The sequence below is a fragment of the Mirounga leonina genome, unplaced genomic scaffold, assembly GCF_011800145.1.
Source record: "Mirounga leonina isolate KUSES-001 unplaced genomic scaffold, KU_Mleo_1.0 Mir_53, whole genome shotgun sequence".
Lineage (NCBI taxonomy): Eukaryota > Metazoa > Chordata > Mammalia > Carnivora > Phocidae > Mirounga > Mirounga leonina.
In genome coordinates, this window is record NW_023270807.1 from 46,487,177 (window position 1) to 46,509,531 (window position 22,355).

Here is a 22,355-nt window from a genome sequence, read left to right on the forward strand (position 1 = left end):
TCTGACCTCCTTCCGACATACACTGCTTCCTTTTTACTTCTTCACAGATAACTAAATAACACGCAATTTAAGGACAATTTGTTATGGTATCTTCCTAACCTTGCTAGATTATTGAGACAATTTAGGAAAGAGTACTACAAGAGAATAGTAAGAACTCTGGAGTAGGCAGAACTAGATTAAAATCCTGACTCAGGTGCTTTTGATACATGTGCCTTGTACTCCATGCTACACAATCCTTAGCTTCTAAGCTATTCAATTTGTAAACTATGTAACCTGGAGCACAATGCTTGCAGTCTGCCAGATGGCCGCTGTTGGGACTGCATGAGTTAACTTATGTAAACCATTTGGTAGACATCAGGGGACACAACTCCGTTAGTCTGCTTTCCTGTTATTTCCTGGGGTTATTCTGCACTCAATTTATGTAGGAAAACATGATAATGTATTACATAAACAGAAGAAATTTTCTTCCATTTCATTTCCTTCAACTTTCATTGTAAACAACAAGAAAATAAAACTAAATAAATTGAAGAAACTAAACCCCATGTGGATCACTCTTACTTCTATGCTTTAGCATAAAACTATTAATGGTAGTAAATGAAGGCAAATAATAGACTATTTGGTTTATTTGCATTCTGTTTTTTGTCAACCTGGATTGGAAAAAGTTGGCTACTCCAAGAGGTTATTTATGAATTAAAGCCAAAGTAAAACCTGGCTTTGAGACAGTATACCTGGAGCTCAAAATATCTCTTTAAGCTGGAATTCTGTGTCATGGACATCAGCTCCTGGAACATAGTATACTACATGTGCCCTATTTTCTCAGGAGACAAGTATCAAGTTTTGGGCAGCCCAAGTCTTCTATAACAAGTATTCAAAACACATACCTGTGGCGTTATTTACTCACTTAGTTTCTCATGTCATAATTTCTCATATGAGAAATTATGAAAAAAACTATAAAAAGAGAGCATATCTGAAGATCCTAATGATCTGGATCCTGAGGTAATAAAAGAATAAGCTCCCTATTTGTAATGGCTTATTAAATGCCTTGGAGGATGGGTGATGGGGGTAGAAGGAAACACCATTTTTTAAAACGACTGTTATAAACCTAGTATTGTGGTAGGTGCTTTGTCCACAATATTCTACATGATGCACAGGATAATTCTAAGAAGTAGATATTGTTATTCCCATTTTATAGATGAAATACCAAGGTACATCCACCAAAGTACATAAATTGGTAAGAATCTCACCAGGTTTGTCTAATTCTAAAGTCTATCCTAAGTTTCAGGGATTAATCTGATTTTCAATTGAATGGCAAATCATCCTCGTGCATTTTAATAGATTCATGAAAAAATTTCCATAAAGATTTCTAAAAACTAATTATGAAAGTTAATCCCACACCCCGTAATGGATATAAACATGTCTCACACACCAGCCTGCCACATTTCTCACAATTAAAGCTACGCAAAAAAGCACAAGAGCCAAAACAAACTAAAAACTGAAGTGTTCTATTCTTTTGGATAAGGTATACTTTTTCTCTAATGTGCCAAATTTCCATATTTGTTACACAGCATGAGTAATTTTCGCACAGGAAATCTCCTATATTTATAGCAAGCTAATTACTCTCTAGAAGTGATTGTCACATGCATGTGGATGGTTTTAGGATTCAATTTTGTCAAAAGCTGGAAAATTAATTCATGTCTCATCCCATGCAAGCCTTATGTTTTAAGAGATTAAAAGCCACTACAAAGACCTATTACCAGGGAATTTCTGAAGACTACCCTTGACTAAAAAATCCATTAATCTAGTTTTCTTTGGATGATATAATCTACCAGATAGTTTGTTTGCTATGATATATTCAATGTTCCATCTAATTGTGAAGAAAATATCTGTTTATTAGAGAGAATAGTTTTATGTTTTAAAGTTTAGACATAAAAAAGCTTACATCTTAATCATGAATGTACTTCACTGACACAAAAACAAGATTCCTGCAAATAAAATGCTAGTTTTCTTTTCTTTTAAAAGTAAATGAGACATATAGGCATTATTAGTTGCATATAATGTGAGATAGTCACACTGCTCCCTACCAGTTATGAAAAGGCATTTTTCCTATCTTTACAGCTGTTTTTAACACACCCTTTTCTCAAAAGTTACAATAAGCTATTTACTACACAATAACTGTTTTCTCTCAAGAGAAATACAAGCAACATTTGAAAACTTCAATTTGTTGAAATATATAACAGTCTGCTGAGTTTCTTATTTTGTACCAGCAAAAGTGAATTATGCTACTTTTGCTAATGTCAAACAAAAAACACTTAAAACGATTACCAATTGTGACTCTTACTCTATTTTTTTTCAGTTGACTACACTAATACATTTCAAAAATGATGTCAAAGATGCCACTTGACTACTGCAAATAAGGAATCAACATATGGTGTATCCCCGAAGAATATGAAGAACATTTTTTATTTTAGAGGAAGCAACATCTATTTCTTAATCTACACAGAGTTTCGCTAAAGCACGTGATACTATTATACTAGAGGTCTCCAGCAGTTATGATACTTTTGTACAAGCAATCCTAAAAAGTTCAATAGGTTTCCAAGACTACTCATTAATATATAGAGCACCTACTATTCATATACTTCAGTGTGTGAGATACATACTTTCTCATGTCAAGCATGGAAAATTTCAGTGACAAAGATACACAAAGGTAAAATCTTAAAAGGTAAATAAGAATACAGGAAAATACAGGCATACCTCAGAGATATTGCAGGTTCGGTTCCAGGCTGCCACAATAAAGCAAGTAAAATTAATTTTTTGTATATAAAAGATATTTTTACACTATACTACAGTCTATTAAGTGTGCACTGTGCATAAAAAATGTATGTATCTTAATTTAAAAGCACTTTATTGCTAAAAAATGTTAACAATCATCTGAGCTTTCACTGAGTTGTAATCTTTTTGCTGGTGGAGGGTCTTTGCCTCAATGTTGATGGCTGCAGACTGATCACGGTGGTGGTTGCTGAGGGCTGCAGTGGCTGTGACAATTTCTTAAAATAATAGGACAATGAAGTTTGCTGCACTGATTGACTTTCTTTCACCAATATTCTCTATAGTAAGTGATGCTGTTTGATAGCATTTTACCCATAGTAGAACTTCTTTCAAAACTGGAGTCAATCCTCTCAAACCTTGCTGCTGCTTTATCAACTAAGTGTATGTGATATTCTGAATCCTTTGTTGTCACTCCAACAGTCTTCACGGAGTCTTCACCAGGAGTAGATTCCATCCCCAGAAACCACTTTCTTTGCTCATCCATGAGAAGCAGCTCCTCAGCTCTTCAAGTTTGATCATGAGACTGCAGTAATTCAGTCACATCTTCAGGCTCCACTTCTAACTCTACTTCTCCTGCTCTTTCTACCGTATCAGCAGTTACTTTCTCCACTTAAGTCTTAAAATTCTCCAAGTCATCCATGAGGGTTGAAATCGACTTCTTCCAAATTCCTGTTAATGTTGACATTTTGACCTCTTCCTATAAGTCACAAATGTCCTTAATAGCATCTAGAATGGTGAATCCTTTCCAGAAGGTTTTCAATTTACTTTGCCCAGATCCATCAGAGGAATCACCATCACCATTTCTTTTTCATCACCATTTCTTTTTCTTTCTTTTTTTTTTTAAAGTAGGCTCCATGCCCAGCATGGAGCCCAACATGGGGCTTGAACTCACAACCATGAGATTGAGACCTGAGCTGAGGTCACGAGTCAGACACTTAACTGAGTCACCCAGGTGCCCCACAAAATGTATTCCTTAAATAAGGAGACTCAAAAGTTGAAATTATTCCTTGATCCATGGGCTACAAAATGGATGTTGTGCTGGCAGGCATGAAAACAACATTATACATCTCCATCAGGGCTCTTAGGTGACCAGATGCATTGTCAATGAGCAGTAATATTTGTGGGGTTTTAAAAATGATTTTATTTTATTATTCTTCTTCTTTTCATCATGGTAAGTGATCACCTATTTCATCCACCCCACCAACTCACCCACCTCGTCTCTGGTAACCATCAGTTTCTTCTCTATAGTTAAGAATGTTTCTTGGTTTGTCTCTCTCTTTTTTCCTTTGCTCATTGGTTGTTTCTTAAATTCCATATATGAGTGAAATCATATTGTATTTGTCTTTCCCTGACTTAGTTTGCTTAGCCTTGTACTCTCTAACTCTATCCACATTGTTGCAATTGGCAAGATTTCACTCTTTTTTATGCCTGAATAATATTCCTGTACACCACGCGAGTGTACACCACATCTTCTTTATCCATGTATCTATTGATGGACACTCAGGCTGCAATAAACATAGGGTGCAGTATCCCTGTGAATTAGTGTTTTGGAGTTTTTCAGGTAAACACCCAGTAGTGAGATTACTGGATCATAGGGTAGTTCTATTTTTAACTTTTTGAGGAACCTCCATACTGTTTTCCAGACTGGCTGTGTGCATTCCCACAAATAGTGCATGAGGGTAGCTTTTTCTCCACATCCTTGCCAATATCTGTTGTTTCTAGTGTTTTTGATTTAGCCATTCTGACAGGTATGAGGTGATATCTCATTGTAGTTTTGATTTGCATTTCCCTGATGATGAGTGACACTGAGCATCTTTTCATGTCTGTTGGCCATCTGTACGTCTTCTTTGGAGAAATGTCTGTTCATGAATGAGCAGTAATGTTTGGAAAGGAATCTTTTTTTTCTGAGCAGGAGGTCTCAACAGTGGGTTTAAAATATTCAGTAAACCATGCTGGAAACATATGTGCTTTCATCCAAGCTTTGTTCCATTTATAAAGCACAGGAAGAGTAGATTTAGCATAACTCTTGAGTACCCTAGGCTTTTTAGAACGGTAAATGAGCACTGACTTCAACTTAAGGATACTGACTGCATTAGCCCCTAACAAGAGAATCAGCCTGTCTTCTGAAGCTTTGAAACCAGACATTGACTTCTTCTCTCTTCCTAATAACGTCCTAGATGGCATCTTCCATTAGAAGCCTGTTTCATCTACATTAAAAAATCTGTTTAGTGTAGCCACCGTCATTAATTATCTTAGCTAGATTTCCCAGATAACTTGCTGCAACTTCTACATCAGCACTTGCTGCTTCACCTTGTGCTTTGATGTTAAGGAGACGGTTTCTTTCCTCAAACCTCCTGAGCCAACCTCTGCTAGTTTCAAAATTTACTTCCACAGCTTCCTCATTTCTCCCACCTTCACAAGACTGAAGAGAGAGTTAGGGCCTTGCTCTGGATTAGGCGCTGGCTTCAGGGAATGTTGTGGCTGGTGTGATCATCTATCCAGACCACTAAAACTTTCTCCGTATTGGCAATAAGGCTGTTTCACTTTCTTACCATTTGTGTGTTCACTGGAGTAGTGCTTCTAATTTCCTTCAAGAATTTTTTCTTTGCAATCACAACTTGGCTGTTTGGCACAAGAGGCCTATCTTCCAGCTTATATTGGCTGCTGACATGCCTTCCTCACTAACCTTCATCATTTCTACCTTTTGAATTAAAGTGAGAGCATGACTCTTTTTTCACTTGAATACTTGGAGGCCACTGTTGGGATTATTACCAGCCCTGATGTCAGTATTGTTGTGTCTCAGGGAATAGTGAGGTCCAAGGAGAGAGAATGGCCAGTTGGTGGAGCAGTCAGAAGACACACAACATTCATCGATTAAGTGTGCCGTCTTATATGGGTATAGTCTGTGGCACCTCAAAACAATTACAATAGTAACATCAAAGATCACTGATCACAGATCACCATAACAAATGTAGTAGTAATGGAAAAGTTGGAAATATTATGAGAATTATGAAAATGTGACACAGAGGCACCAAGTGAGTAAATGCCATTGGAAAAATGGTGCTAATTGTGGCATTCTGGCTGAACTTTTTCTGAATACATATTATTTATGTATGCAAGAGAACTCAACATCCTATGTTTAAGTTGTAAGCCTCCAAAATAAAAATTCAGAAAAGGTCCTTATTAACTATAAAATAGATAAAACCATTCTTTAAGAGGTTCCTCTTAATAATATATTGCTTTTATGAGAGTGCTTGGAATCGGACATTAGCGCATTTCTAGTTGGTTAGCAAAGCTCCCAACTTCTGTTAAAGCTCCTGTGTGTTTTCTTTAAGATGAAAGTTGAACTATACTGCTACCTTCATGATAAACCATAAGCCCTCGGGCACAGAGATGAGCTCCGTGCTATAGAGACAAGCAAAGTATCTAAATCTGCGTGTGACTTAAAAGAGGAGTAGAGATTATAAAGCACACTGCACTCCTGGTGCTATGACGAAAGGGAAAGCTGTGAGGCACCACCTGACAAGGGAACTGAAAGCAGAACTGGTTCAGTCATTTTGCTGGAGAAACTGGAAGACACACATGTGCAAGTTACGCTGGAAAAGTATTTTAAGCTTCAAACCTGTTTTACATCCCTTGGTATGGTTGTGAGTAGCAGTGACAGAGACATCAGCTCCTGCCAAAGTGACGAAAGGGAGGCTTTGAGTAAAGGCAGCAGGCTCACTGAAGAAAAAACCCACTGCAAGTGAAAGATTCTGAGCATAATGGCTGATGCTTTTTGCCTTCTTGGCTGTATTCAAATAAGTAAGTAGAATCACATTCAATTATTTAGGATCACAAGAGCAATGTATGAAATTAAAAGAGATAAAGGGTAAGTCTTTAGTAGGCCCTTTAAATATATAAAACACTACCATTAGTGTAGTACTGCCTTAAGGAAAACACAGAAGAATGAGCACTCCCCCTCATTAAAAAAAGAAAAAACAGGAACACAATGTCCGTGAAGGAAAGTACTATACTTTTCCAGGAGGATGCAGAGATAACCTTTAGGCCCGCTGGTCAAAGCTTATTGATATATATAATTAGTTGCAAATTAAAGTCACTGATTTAACAAGTTTAGTTACCTAATTTTCCCTATAAATCTTGGCACTTGTTATTGGCAAGTAAAAAAAAAATAGAAGCAATAAGAAAGGAACTGTCAGAATCTGACTTTGAGAAATGACAGCTGACAGCAAATCACCAACTACAAAAGCACAGTAATCGTGGATCACTTTCTGAGGCAGTACCTGTCTTAAGAGACATTAACAGTTCCTGAGGCCATCACTTTATTAAAGTACAAGCTAACAGCCTAAGATGACACTTGAAATCAAAGTTATATAAATTACAAAACACTTTAAGAAGGTAGGGATACTTCTAATATATCAAAGGAAGAAATTAACTTAAATGCTTGCTTTAAAAAGCTATATGGGAAATATTTCAGTAAATGATGACTTTGGGTAACTCAAGTCTTTACTGTCTTGCACTTCTTTTTATTTTTATTTTTTAAAGATTTTTTATTTTTTGTTTGACAGAGAGAGAAAAACAGTACAAGCAGGGGGAGCAGCAGACAGAGGCAGAGGGAGAAGCAGGCTCCCGGCTGAGGAGAGGGCCTGATGCAGGGCTTGATCCCAGGACCCCAGGATCATGACCTGAGCTGAAGGCAGATGCTTAACCTTCTGAGTCACCCAGGCGCCCCACTTCTTTTTTTTATTTTTAACAGTTCTATCTATTTATTTGAGAGAGAGAAAGAGAGAGAGCACGGTAGGGGCAGAGGGAGAAGCAGTCTCTCCACTGAGCAGGGAGCCCAATGCAGGCCTCAATACCAGAACCCTGGGATCGTGACCTGAGCAGAAGGCAGACGCTTAACTGACTGAGCCACCTCTTGCACTTATATAGAGCGCGTTCTTTTCAATGCAATGTATGGGCCGATTCCCTTGAAATACTTGATCAACATTCTTGAATGAAAAATTTAAGCCAGCTGGGGCGCCTGGGTGGCTCAGTCATTAAGTGTCTGCCTTCGGCTCAGGTCATGATCCTAGGGTCCTGGAATCGAGCCTGGCATTGGGTTCCCTGCTCCGCAGGAAGCCTGCTTCTCCGTCTCCCACTCCCCCTGCTTGTGTTCTCTCTCTCACTGTGTCTCTCTCTGTCAAATAAATAAATAAAATCTTAAAAAAAAAAAAAGAAAAGAAAAATTTAAGCCAGCAATATTTACACAAAAACAGTGTTGTAAGAACATAGAAGTGGGCTTAGGGAGTCAGAAAAACCTGGTTTCCAATCCCAATTATAGTATTTACTGCTCACATTACCAAGGGCAAGTTACTTAACCTCTCTGTGTCTCAATTTCTCATCTGTAAATACAAATACCTACTTTATTAAAATAGACTGCAATAAATATTAGAAGGTATAATATGTCCTAGGCACATAATATGTGCTCAGCAAAAATTATTTCTTTTGCTATTTATAAAAATACCTTATTTCTTTCACACTCAGAACAATTAAAATCATATGTTACAATTCCATTAATGACAGAGCTAAGTTTTTTTAATTATCATTTATCTTAACACAAACATCTAACTTTGAAAATAATGTCAAAAGTTATTATTTCCAGGGACGCCTGGGTGGCTCAGTTGGTTGAGCGGCTGCCTTTGGCTCAGGTTATGATCCCAGGGTCCTGGGATCGAGCCCCGCAACGGGCTCCCTGCTCGGCGGGAAGCCTGCTCTCCCTCTCCCACTCCCGCTGTTTGTGCTCCTGCTCTCGCTATCTCTGTCTCTGTCAAATAAATAAATAAAATCTTTAAAAAAAAAAAAAGTTATTATTTCCAAAAAGAATACATACCAAACCAGAAATATGCAAATTCCACTACTGGGTAGTATATATCACTACAGTATAGGTTTCTGCTTCCAGATTAACATGTAGAAATACTGAAAAAAAAAGTTTAATGAAAATAGTACACTATAGGAAGTAGGTATTTGGAATTATGTATTATTCACAAATAATTATTATTTATGGGTGCCTGGGTGGCTCAGTCCGTTAAGCGGCTGCCTTTGGCTCAGTTCATGATCTCAGGGTCCTGAGATCCGGCCCCACATTGGGCTCCCTGCTGAGCGGGGAGTCTGCTTCTCCCCCTCCCTCTGCTGCTCCCCCTGCTTGTGCTTTCTCGTTGCACTCTTTTTCTCAAATAAATAAAATCTTTATTATAATTATAATAATAATATAATATAATATATATAATATATATTATATATAATATAATAAATATTATAATAATATAATATAATGAATATATTAAATATTAAATATTAAAATAAAAATATTAAAATAATATAATATAATAAAATATAAAATAATAATAAAATAATTATTATTTATTTTTAACTCAATCATAGACTCGATGCTATATTTTAAAAGTCACAATTTTGAAGATAACTCTTGGAAGAAACTATGAATGCAACAATAAAGGGTAATTATCACCTTCCATGCTGGAAAGGGTATAATGAACTAATTTCTTTTTCACAATAAAAATCTGCAGTGAACAAATTTGAACCAATCACTCTGTTGTCTTTTTCCAGAATATCAATTCTCTGAAAAATATGTCTAACAGACTTAGGCTTAGTCTTAATTTCTCAAGACACAAAAAAGAGACGAAAATAATTGAAACAGCAACCATGGCAAGGCAGGCTGCTCCATGACTCGAACTGTCAGATTCGAAGATAGAACTAGCCATATTAAGAAAAGTTCTCCAGTGCATTCACCTCTGGTCACAAATAATTGTTCAACTTGAGCAGCAACACAATGTCAGAAACAACTAATAGAAACATTAATTTGAACTATTTTTAATATTAGTTCCATTTCTGTTTCTCTTAGAAATGAACCCTTCAAATAATATGAAGAGGATATAAAAATATTTTACTACCTGACAGTTATGACTTTAAGAACCCAGGACCCTTTCATCACTGCCCGTGTCAGTGACCTTTATTATTAGTTTCTTTAGCTGGGGCTAAAGAAGCCATCTGGAATATTGACATGAATTGTCAAGAAAATGTCAGTTCTTTATGCTGAACTTGGTCCTTACCTAAAATTTTAATGTTTTTCTAAAACATTTCTCTTATTAGGGTCCCCCCTCCCTGTCTTGCTCCAACTTAGAAATTCTTAAAATAGTCTGTACAGTCTTGCTGTTAATATGGTTGGGTTTTTAAAAAATTCTCTAATATAATTTACCTCTTCAACCATATCTCCTATTACTTCCTTAACATAAGCCTTTGCTCTTGTATCCAAGGCAAGTCTTTACGGTTCCACAACTTTGCATTTTCTATTTTCCTGAATCACATGTCATCCTTCTATCCTTACAGGGGCTAAACAGAAAAAGACAAACACTGTCTCTCTCATACACACACATCCTACTAGCCACCTAATTGGTAAGACAACACAATTGCACTTCCTTTTGTAAATCCTAACTCAACTGCCCCAGTCCACAATTCTTCAACTTTTGACATTTATAGCTAATTCCAAGCATTTGACATAGCATATCCTACCCTTGAGTTCTCCATTATCTTTTTACAAAAAGATTTCTTCCACCTCACTGGCCAGACTATAAGTAAGTTGCAGGCAGATAAAATAGCCTATTAATCTCTATATCCCCAGTCTCCACCAAAATACCTTGTGTGTGTGTGTGTGTGTGTGTGTACACACTGAACTAATGTCCCTTTTTGACTAGCAGATAAGTTTTGAGATATAAAATGGACAAGAGAATAATATGTATAGCCAAGGGAACAGAGAATTGCAAACATCAGAGGAGTGGAAGTTAGGGAAAATAAAGGTACAATGGGATGGGAAAGGCTGTTGGGAGGAACTTACATTTGCTATAGTGGGCAGTAGGAAGCCATGTTGGTGGTAACTTAAAAATGAAAAAAGCAAACGAATGCAAGGTAAACTTATGAAAGGTTCTGAAGGCCATAAATAGGAGACTGAACTTACAGAGTGTCAAAGTGCCTAAAATAGAGACTATCAAGGAGTGTAAGGTTGTTGTTTTGTTTTTTTTTTTAAAGAGGGGTGCAGAGAGAGAGGGAGGGAGAGAGAGAATCTTAAGCAGGCTCCATGCCCAGCACAGAGGCTGCCACGGGGCTTCATCTCAAGGCCCTGAGATCATGACCTGAGTCGAAATCAAGAGTCAGACATTTAACTGACTGTGCCACCCAGGCGCCCCAAGGAGTGTAAGGTTTTGAGGAGGGAAGTGAGGAAGACCAACCACAAGTCACTCAGGGGAGGTGGATGTTAACTGTCCTGGCTAACAGAACAAACTGCAGCCTCAAGGAAGGTGGATCTTCTAAGGACATTTGAGACTCCACCAAGAAGGAGTGGAATTCCAAAGAATAGACTTGTCCTTACTTTTTTCTCCCAAACCATAATTTTTCATGATTTTATTGATTTAGTAAGTTATTCAAGGCCAGTAAAAGCATTTGAAAATCAGTATCAGATTTAAGATTTTACTTATTATGGATAAGAATCACTCCTACAAGAGCTTGGGGTCTATATCTTTTAACAGGCTACAATAGAATGGAATAGTTCTTCACCAGTAGTAACTCACCCCCAGCAATATAATTTCTACCTTTTTCTCAAATGGCTCCATGTCACTCCAGAAATCTCCACTTCATGACATCTAATGACCTGTATCATATACATGTTCCCTTATTTCATTCATCTTTTTGCTAAACCAAAACCTCCCTGAGAGTATCTCCTTGCTTATTCTCACAGTCACTGTCTTTTACATCATCCAATTACCCTGTGCTATGCAACCAACCTACTCATCCTGAAACTTAAAAAACATCTGTTCCTTCTCCTGCAATTCTGCTGTAATTCTTTTTGCAGCTAAAATCAGCCCTGAGTCATCAAAATGCCTCCAAGATACACTGATCTTGAAAAACATTTAAATGTTTTAATTCTAGCTATTCTCACAAAGCAAATTCAACTTTGAGCCAGACAATGAGAAACCATTTATCACTATATCTAGCAAAACTGCCACACCTGGTTGAAAAAAAAAATCTTGCAAATGAGATACTAACTTTTTCTTTCTAAGCTATTCAGAGTACTAGAAATCTCAGGTGATTTGTTTATATACCTGATTTTCTACCAGCTGGTTCTCTCTTAAAGAAATAAATTAGATTTCCAGAGACTGTTTCAAATTAATAACCACATGATACTTTCACCCAAATTTCTTGAATATTAAGAAGTAATAATGGTAAAATAGAAAGCATTTACTATGAAAGAAAAATAATAAGTAGGATTGGCCCTCCTGAAAATGATGGCTGAGGAGAAATATATGACAAAATAAACTTCAAACAAGATGCTTTGGGAACAGAAAGAAAAATACTTCATAATGAAATCAGAAGATATTATAATTAGAAGCCTTTTAATACCTCAGATTCACAAATGTTCCCAATACAAGAACTCGCAGCTCTTGCTATTAACAACTAATGAACATAAACACTCGACATTGACTAAGTAGCAGAGGTGAGATTATAACTTTGAGTTCTTTATGCTTGTTTCTCTTTTTATGTAAACAAACCATCAGGACTCTCTATCTTGATCCTTGTGGTGAAACCGTATTTCTTTTGGGCAAGTCACTGAGTCCAGCCAGTGTCTTAACTAGCATTATTCAATTACAGAGAGAATTTGGCCTACTGTACAAGCAAAACTCAGAAGGACTTCAAGGACTATAATAACATTGTATATAATAATAATGCAACATAAGTAGTAACTAAATAGTATACACTAAATACTAGACACTAAAATAATATTCCATAGAAAGCTGCATAACATAACTACTACGGGGGCGCCTGGGTGGCTCAGTCATCAGGCATCTGCCTTTGGCTCAGGTCATGGTCCCAGGGTCCTGGGATTGAGTCCCACATCGGGCTCTCTGCTCGGCGGGAAGCCTGCTTCTCCCTCTCCCACTCCCCCTGCTTGAGTTCCCTCTCTCGCTGTGTCTCTGTCAAATAAATAAATAAAATCTTTAAAAAAAACAAACAAACTGTACTATGTCTTGGCAGTATGATCTTGGGTTTGTCACTAAGCCTTCTAGGTCTTCCTAATCTGTAAAACTGGAAATGCTAAAAGTACCTATACTTTTGTTTGAGAATTATTTAGAACAATGCCTGGCATACAGGGCTCAATAGATGTTGGCTATAATATTATCCTATTTTCTTTTTTCATGACAAAGTTTTCAAATACTGACAAAGAAGAAAAAGAAGAAAAAAGACGAAATATCCGAAGAGATATATATGGTTCCAACATTTGGTGATAAAATGAGAGAAATTATTACACATTAGGGATACATTTAAGTATTCTTTTATATTATTTGTTTTTCAAAGTTTAAGCCCCCTTTGACCAAAAAAAAGGGTTTTACATTAAATGAATTTTCTACTAGATAACTTCTTTTATTAATAAGACTTAGAAAGTCGAATCTGATTCTAAAATATTGCAATCTATTGAGAAAAAATTATGGATAAATAACCCAAAATGTAATTTTATGTGTCTACCCACACAGATTATGAATAGATTTTTTAAAAAGAATGTATATATAATATATGTTCACTGATAATATTTTGACTAAGATTTAAGTCTTAGGAGAAAACTTAATGAAAAGTACTTTAATACCAGAAACAACATCATTATTTTAGCAGATGAATGATCACCTGTGAAACTATTTCTTGGGTATCAGAAATGGTCTGATCTGGTGACACTATAGAAGGAATTTAAATATTAATATTTAAAATATTTTAGTAAAACTATAAATATTCAAATGGTAGACCTGTATTTGTAATGTTAAATTTCTAATAGTTTCTCCAAATCTTACCTTTCATTACACTTAGCATAATTTTTTAATTTCTTAAACTACAAACTTGTCATTTTTACTTACCAGCAAATAATTCTACAGATAATAGAATTTGGGGATATGAAGAAAATGAATACTTAGATCACTATTTAGAAAAAACTATTTTAAGAGATTATTAGATTTACTTGACTGTATTTCTGTATTCCTGTTTCAGAAGATTAAAGATGCCTCCTATCCATGCCCCACAGTATTAATTTATGACATAATGTTACTTAATGCAGTAGTTTCAAACTTTTGGAGGTGCTCAAGGTAGCAACTTTAATATTGCTGATTGAAATGTTGGCAACATTTATTGATTTGTATTATCTAGCCTCAAAGGCTGTTACTGTTCTTGAAGAGCCAACAAAGACAACATCAATCTGGAGCTTTCCAAACTGCCTGATTCATGGTCATGGATACCTGAAATGGGTCTTTACTGTATTCTCTGCAACTGAGGAGAGGGGGTTGTTTTTTTGAAACTTTATTAGGGAAGAAGACATGTGAATATTCCTTCATAACTGACTATTGGAGAAATTATTTTTCTCCTTTTGTGGGAATAAAGTAAAATATATAATTTCTAGATGTCTCATAGAAATCTAGATCAGAAATTGGAATTATCTGTCGGAAATATGACTTTAGCAATGGTCATTTTAGATGTAATCTTCTGTATTGAAATGGTTATCAGTGCCTTTGAAATTCAAGCCAGAGAAACTACTTCTTTTTGGAAGTAAAATATTGGTAGGAAAACACAAGGGGATAAGAAGTACCATGTTATTTCCTTTTACCAAAATAGAAGGTCTACCTCATTATAAATACCTAATCAGGCATGATACCATTTACTTGTTTGAGAACATTTCAAGATTTAAAAAAAGAATTGTTTATTCTTTTTCTCTCTAAACCACATTTAACAAGAACTAATAAGCTTTGATATAAGTATGGTTTTTAACAAAAACTAAAAGATGCTAAAATAATTTCCAACATTTTTCTATAAAGTGTCTGGCTCAAGAAAGTTTGAAAGTCATTGGAATTTTCAGCTAAGAAAAATGCTAACTTTCTTAATTGGAAAATAATTTGAGAACTATATTTAAAATGTTCTCAGAGTAATGTATTCATAAAATCTACATTTCAAATAAAGCTACTGATGTTAATAATTTACAACCACAACCTTAAATTAGAAAATAAAATTAATTTGTATTGCCTCAAAGATATCCCAACTCAAGATGTAATATATTTTAGAAAATAAAGTTTTAAGGCAGTAAATATGTATGTAATTAGAGCCAGAGTTTTAAAAACTTTGATGACTTCATGGCAAATACTTAATGGTTAAAAAAAACAACAAAGAACAAAAAAACAAAACAAAACCAAGCTCTTAGATACAGAGAAGAAATTGATGGTTGCCAGAGGTGGGGTGGGGGTGGGTGAAATGGGTGAAAGAGGCCAAAGATACAAACTTCCAGTAATAAAATAAGTAAGTTATGGGGATGGAATGCACAGCATGGTGACTATAGTTAATAATACTGCATTGCACATTTGAAATTTGCTAAGAGAACAGATCGTGAAAGTTCTCATAAGAAAAAAAGATTTCTCGGGCACCTGGGTGGCTCAGTCGGTTGAGCAACTGCCTTCGGCTCAGGTCATGATCCTGGAGTCCCGGGATCGAGTCCCGCATCAGGCTCCCTGCTCGGCGGGGAGTCTGCTTCTCCCTCTGACCCCCCCCCCCATGTGCTCTCTCTCTCTTTCTCATTCTCTCTCTCAAATAAATAAATAAAATCTTTAAAAAATAAAAAAAAGAAAAAAGATTTCTGTAACTATGTATAGTGACGGAGGTTAATTAGACATTGGTGATGATCATTTCACAATGTATACAAATATCGAAGCATTATGTTGTACAACTAAAACCAATATAATTTCATGTCAGTTATACCTCAATAAACAACAACAAGAAAACTTGGTTTCCTAGGCATCCTCAATAATAATGGTAACAGACATCTATTCAGTGCTTTTATGTCTCAGGCACTAGGCCAAATGCTGTGGATCTGAAAGCATACAAGATACCACCCAACTCCACAGGGCTTATAGACTTGTAGACAAGTTTTCTAAGGACCGGAAGATAAGAACACTAAGCCTGAAACATGTGTGACTACAGACAGGCCTTAAGTGTTGCTGAGTTTTAGCAATAACATTGCCAAAACCACCTTGGTAAAAATGGCGTGAGAACCACTACTATGGAATACTTTGGAAACTTTCTGGAACCCTCGTCTGTGATTACTACGTGACTTGTTAGTAAACAATGCACAACTCTCCAGAAAGTTACAACGTGGGCTCACCTGAAAACCTCACGGGAACCCTGAAGCACTCTGGCAGCAAGTGTGCAGGACAAAGAGTTGTCGGCAACTTAAGAGCTATTGTAGAGAAGTACGAAGACTTCTAGGGTTTGTGTTTTTTTCAAACCTTCTTTCACTCTTTGAATCTGTTTTTAACAAAGGGAAAACCACATCTTCCCTTATTATGACATACGAGACACTGAAATTTTGCCTCTTCATTTAGAGTATTATGGAAAATTTAGCCATTATCCAACAAATAGGCTGCACAAATCTAGATCTGATTCCACTGCTTTCTCTCAATTTCTCACCCATCTCCATTTCTTTCTAATTTTTTCCTTAGGGGAGATATTACCTTTATTTCTTTCTCTATCCTCAAAATACATGAAATTACTTGGAAGACCGAGTAGGCGTGGAAGGCTCCCTTCTGTTCTTGAGAATTAGAATTTTTTTTTTAAAACAGAAAATAGCTTTACTTGGCTCCATAAAACATCTTAATTCATTTCTCATTTTTCTTCTCCTATGCTTTCCTCCTCCCTCTTCCCAGCAACTATATCTTCTCATTTTCTTCTCCCTCCAAAGCCACTCGGAGGGCTGTCATCAAGCTTCCTCATTATCATCTGCATTGCGTCAGTGTGGCAGTCTCCTAGCAGAAGCATAAGGCCGCGTTAGCTGGACAAGTCCTGCTCTGCAGCAGTGTTTGCCAAACTGAGTCGTGACCCATTTTCCAAGAGAGAAGTTAACTTAGTGGGTGAAGACCAGCACTGAAAAACCAAATCAACAGAAAAATAAACAGAATAGAATGGAAACACAGCTACTGCATCACACTTTTGAAATTTCACTTTACATTCTATGTGTGTAAATACATGTGTGTGTATGTGTATAGGATCTCAATGGAAATACATTTCTTACCTTCCTACAGGTCATGGTCAAAGTCTGGAAGCCACTAAACTAGAACAGTTCTAAGGGCTGCATCTTTATCTGATGTAATACTTTATATATTTTACAAATTTAAAATATGGATGCTAAATATTTTCTTTTAGTAAAAAGTGTTGATCTAATAAATATGTCTTCTAAATTCAAATATTTTCTAAAAGATCGTCAGTCAGTAAATAGGTCAAATCAGTTTTCCTAGTGTTTTTCAGTCTTTTCACAACTCAGAGTCCTCAAACAAATACTTTACCTTTAAATTTAACCTTCCCTAAAAATTAAAACCGACAAGTTATTGGCCATCTCAAAAATATGTTTAAGTAACAAATGACAATCTGAACTCAATATACCTTAAAGAAAAAATATTCTATTTTTTAATAGAAAAAAGTCTGAGGGAATGGTATGAATTTCCAAATATGATTTCAAAAATGAAGAAGAGATCACTATTTCTTTGCATCTCTTGCATATGCATACAAATGCAAACACCAATACTACATTTCCTTGGCTATAAGGAGATTTTTTAAAACTTCAAGCTCAGAAAGCTTAGAGTACGAGACTGTGACAAATGGCACCCAGTTCCTCAGCAAGGATGGAACCAGCATCTAAGCAGGGAATAACTTAGCTGTACTGATCATAAAATAACTGCCTCAGACTAATGGTTGTATTCCTTACTTTTCACATACAGAAGCTACATGGAATTCAAGTTAAAATATAGAGGACATTTCTGAGCCATTCTGCAGTGTCAGTGTGGAAACTGTCTGACTCAGCCTCACAGCCTCTCATACTTCTTGGGCTGTCAGAACTGAAAGAGGCAGCTAATACCAAGCCCTGCAGAGAGGGACAGCCCTGTGGCCCTGAGTCTTTCCATAACAACCCGAGTTGATTAAAAGTGATGCTGACAGGCTTCAGTCTGTCTTGGTTTTATGGATTCTGGCTGCTAAGTGGAGCCTCAAGGACTAGAAAGAAACCTATAAGAATAGCACCAAGATTTTTACTAGACTGTGAGATGCTCTAAAAAACAAAACAGAATAACAGTCATAAAATATAAACTATCACTTAAACTTGAACATGTCTATAAAAATAAGCTACAAGTAACAGAATTTATGTACACACATTAAGATAAAGGTATTTCATGAAGATACATGGAAATACCATCTCCTGCCCCCAACAAGGGATTTCTGAAAAACTTCTGGCAGCTTGAAAGCATACAAACAAGAGTTAAGCAAAATTCTATTTTAATCAAAACTTCACTTTTTAATTTCAAAGCCTGCATATAAAGGTATAATGAACTATATCTGTTAAGAAAACTTAAGTCCTGTAGAACCTAGTACATTTAGAACCTTAATCTCAATAAAGTTAAAAGAAGTTAGTCTTGGATGAGGGTGAAATTTGCTTCATTTATAGCACAAAACCATAGCAGTGGATATGTGAGGCAATTCCCTTCTGACTCTGCATGACAATTCGTTATAAGATGATCAGTGTTTTATTTAGTTTATTAGTTTTGTTTTAGGATAAAACAAGAGATAATCATGCATGTTTAAAATCGAGTTCTTCAGATGACAAACTTCTCCTAAAAACTTATGTTTTCAATACCTTTTTGATTAACCGAAAAATTTGGAAAAACATATTTTATTCACTTTTTAGGGTTCTTAATTTGGGGTCCTTAAATGCCCTTAAAGAGGGCCCATGAGCCCTCTGAAATTATAAGTAGAAGTGCATGTATTTTTCTAGAGAGAGAGAGTTTATAGCTTTCATAGGATTCTGAAAGGAATTAATGATCTGAGAAGAGTCACTGCCTTGGCTGAAAGTTATATACAAAAGGACTGAGCTTGTTTGAAAAAAAAAACCTCCTGGATGACTTATGGAAGATGTTAAAAGATAAAGGTAAGTTCGAATAACTTCCCCTAAAAACAGTGAAACCTGAAACAAGCATGAAGATTACTAGTCTAAGCCTATTTAATAAAGTCACATGTTTGTACATATTTGTGTCTTTAGGGCTTGGATAAGACATTAAAACTAAAAGGTGGGTAATATGGATGCCTGGGTGGTTCAGTCAGTTAAGTGTCTGCCTTCGGCTCAGGTCATGATCCCAGAGTCCTGGGATTGAGCCCCGCATTGGGCTCCTTGCTCAGCAGGAAGCCTGCTTCTCTCTCTGCCTGCCGTTCCCCGATTGTGCTCTCTCATTCTCTCTCTCTCTCTGATAAATAAATAAATAAGTAAGTAAGTAAAATCTTTTTAAAAATAAAAGGTGGGAAATAATGGAAAAGTGTGTATGTATGTAAGAATGGTTGTAATGACTCATGCTATTCATTAATCGTACAGCTATCTGTTGTCATGCTATAGCAAATTTCTGAACTCATTTAACATTTGTCTAAATATTATCCATTTTGTGTTTTTATGTTTCTCTTTTTCATCTTTATAAAATGGAGCTGCTTTTTTGAAATACAACTGTAATATGTTTCTAACAAAAAGAGCCTCTAACACCAAGCCACTCAAACTTAGTCCTGTGATGTTAATGAATGAGAATTCTTTTTCCGAAATATTCAAGTGAACAGTTTCCTATCTTATTTACCAAAAAAACTCAACCAATATGCTCTTAAGGAAATCAAAGCAGTTTCCATTTATTAAAGGTTATATCTGATATCTATGCTATACAACATAGTATCACTACATTTAGTTTAATGGGAGAAAGATGAACATAACAAGTACTGGTATTTCATGTCCAAAACAAGTCAGGTGCTAGGCAAGGGAGGAAATGAACCTTACTAATCTCAAGCATTGAAGCTATGATTCTTTTATTGTTTTCCAATTAACTTTTAAGTATTCTAATTTGGTAAGGATCAATATAGCATTTTCGTAAGAACCATAAGAATTATGAAGGAACTTCAATGATTAATAAAGATAAGAAATCCTTTCACAATTTATGAGAGAAACCTTTCACAGTAACATCAAAAGGAAAAGAAAGGTGCCCTAAAATAATGGATCTTTTTTTATCCAGGCATAAAGGGCTGGGTGATGGGCATTAAGGAGGGCACGTGATGTGATGAGCACTGGGTTTTATATGCAACTGATGAATTACTGAACTTTACATCTGAAACTAAAGATGTACTACATGTTGGCTAATTGAATTTAAATTTTAAAAATTTAAATAAATAATTAATAAAAAGATAAAGGGTTGGCAAAGGATTGACCTCTGTCACTGAGCTTGTTAGGAAAGGCCTGGATAAAGAAAATGTTATGTCAATAAATCAGGTGAGTGACGGAGGAATTAACCTCATATGTACACTTAGACTATGTTTTTGAAACATGTAACTCACACACACACACACATTGTACCCTTTCCTAAATATGTTATATAAGCCTCTCACTTTTTAGTTATTTCAGTTCTAATATGGAGAAACGGGATTTTCCAAACCAACGGACAGAAAAAAATTAGGCTTTCAAAAATGTTCCTGCAGAAACTTATTAGGATTCCTGGCTACACTGCTGAATTAGGTAAACAGAACATAGAGAGAGGTTTATGAAGAAATCCTTGCCAACTTGTGTTCCAGGGATATTAAAAATAGAAGAAAACAAATGTATCTGAATGCTTGTCATTACTTAAGAAATTTGAAAAGTTCAAGAGGGTCCACAAGTTAAGATCCTGGTGGTGAACTTTTGAGAGTGTTTTGATTTAAATTAAATTAGTGGAGGTATTTAAAGAGGTGCTGATGCTATGGTAACTAAAATAAGATTTTTCATTAAAAATGTCAGAAATGTTACTAAACCTCCTCAATATTAAATATCTTATATGTCCTATTCAGGCTCAGTCTATTATGAAATATCCTTGTTTTTCAAAGCATAAAAATGTATCATATGCAGGTAGAAAGGAATTTAAACTCACACCCCTCAACTGGAACAAGAGAAAACTCATACAGCCAAGAAACAAATGCAAAGAAAAATCAGAGAACTAAACAAAAAACATAAAACAAATTTCACAGGCTTGTAAGATAACATTAACAAAAAGTTATAATAACAAAAAAGGATGATCTCAAACCATCCTTTTTATTAATTACTTTGAAGGTTCATAATTATTATGCCATTTCTTACAAGAGAGCCTAGATGGAATCTAGGATTCAACCCTTAACTAATATTACTATAAAAACAGTTTTTGATGAAAGATTGAATGCTTTCCCTCTAAGATCATGAACAAGGTATGGATGGTCTGTTCTCACCATTTCTATTTAACTCTGTACTGTAAATTTTAGTCAATGTAGTAAAGCAAAAAAAAGCAATAAAAGGCGGATCCAGATCAGAAAGGAAGAGGGAAAACTATCTTTATTAGCTGATGATGTAGAAAATCCTATGAAATCTACAAAAAAAAAAGTACTAGCACTAATAATTGAGTATAGTAAAATTGCAGGATTTAAAGTAAACACATAAAAATTGAATCTTTTTATATACTAGCAATGAACAATCAGAAATTAAAATAAAAAATACTTTTATATCTAGAAAACTGTTTCTACAGTCAATGTCAAAGAAATTACTATCTATGTTTTCTCCTAGGAGTTTTATGGTTTCGGGTCTCATAGTTTTTTTGTGTGTCTGGTGTAAGAAAGTGGTCCAATTTCATTACTCCGCAATGTAGCTAGCTGTCCAGCAACATCTGTTGAAGAGACTGTCTTTTCACCATTGTATATTCTTGCCTCTTTTGTCACAGATTAATTGATCATATAAGCATGGGTTTATTTCTGGGCTCTCTATTCTGTTCCATTGATCTGTGCTATCTACTTTTGTGTTAGTACTATCCTGTTTTGATTACTACAGGTTTGTAGTATATCTTAAAATCTGGGGTTGCGATACTTCCAGCTTTGTTCTTCTTTCTCTAGATTGCTTTGGCTATTTGGGGTCTCTTGTGATTCCATACAAATTTTAGCATTCTTTGTTCTAGTTCTATGAAAAATAGTGTCGGTATTTTGATAGGGACTACATCAAAATAACAAGCTTTTGCACAGCAAAGGAAACCATCAACAAAACAAAAAGGCAACCAACTAAATAGAAGAAATTTGCAAATAAAATATATAAGGGGTTAATACCCAAATATAAAGAACTTCTACAAAAAAAAAAAAATCCAATTAAAAAATCGGCAGACGACCTGAACAGACATTTTTCCAAAGAAGACATACAAATGGCCAAAAGACACATGAAAAGATGCTCAACATCACTCATTATCAGGGAAATGCAAATCAAAACTGCAGTGAGATATCACCTTACCCCTGTCAGAATGACTAGACTTAAAAAGACAAGAAATAACAAGTGATGGTGAGGATGTAGAGAAAAGGGAACCCTCTTGCACTGCTGGTGAAAATGTGAATTGATGCAGCCACTATGG

At 35.6% G+C, this 22,355-nt stretch overlaps 1 protein-coding gene across 1 annotated transcript in view; it reads right to left on the minus strand.

Annotated features, from left to right (window-relative positions):
* Positions 1-22,355, minus strand: part of RNGTT (RNA guanylyltransferase and 5'-phosphatase) — a 319,549-nt gene that overhangs the window by 27,499 nt on the left and 269,695 nt on the right. The window lies entirely within an intron of this gene.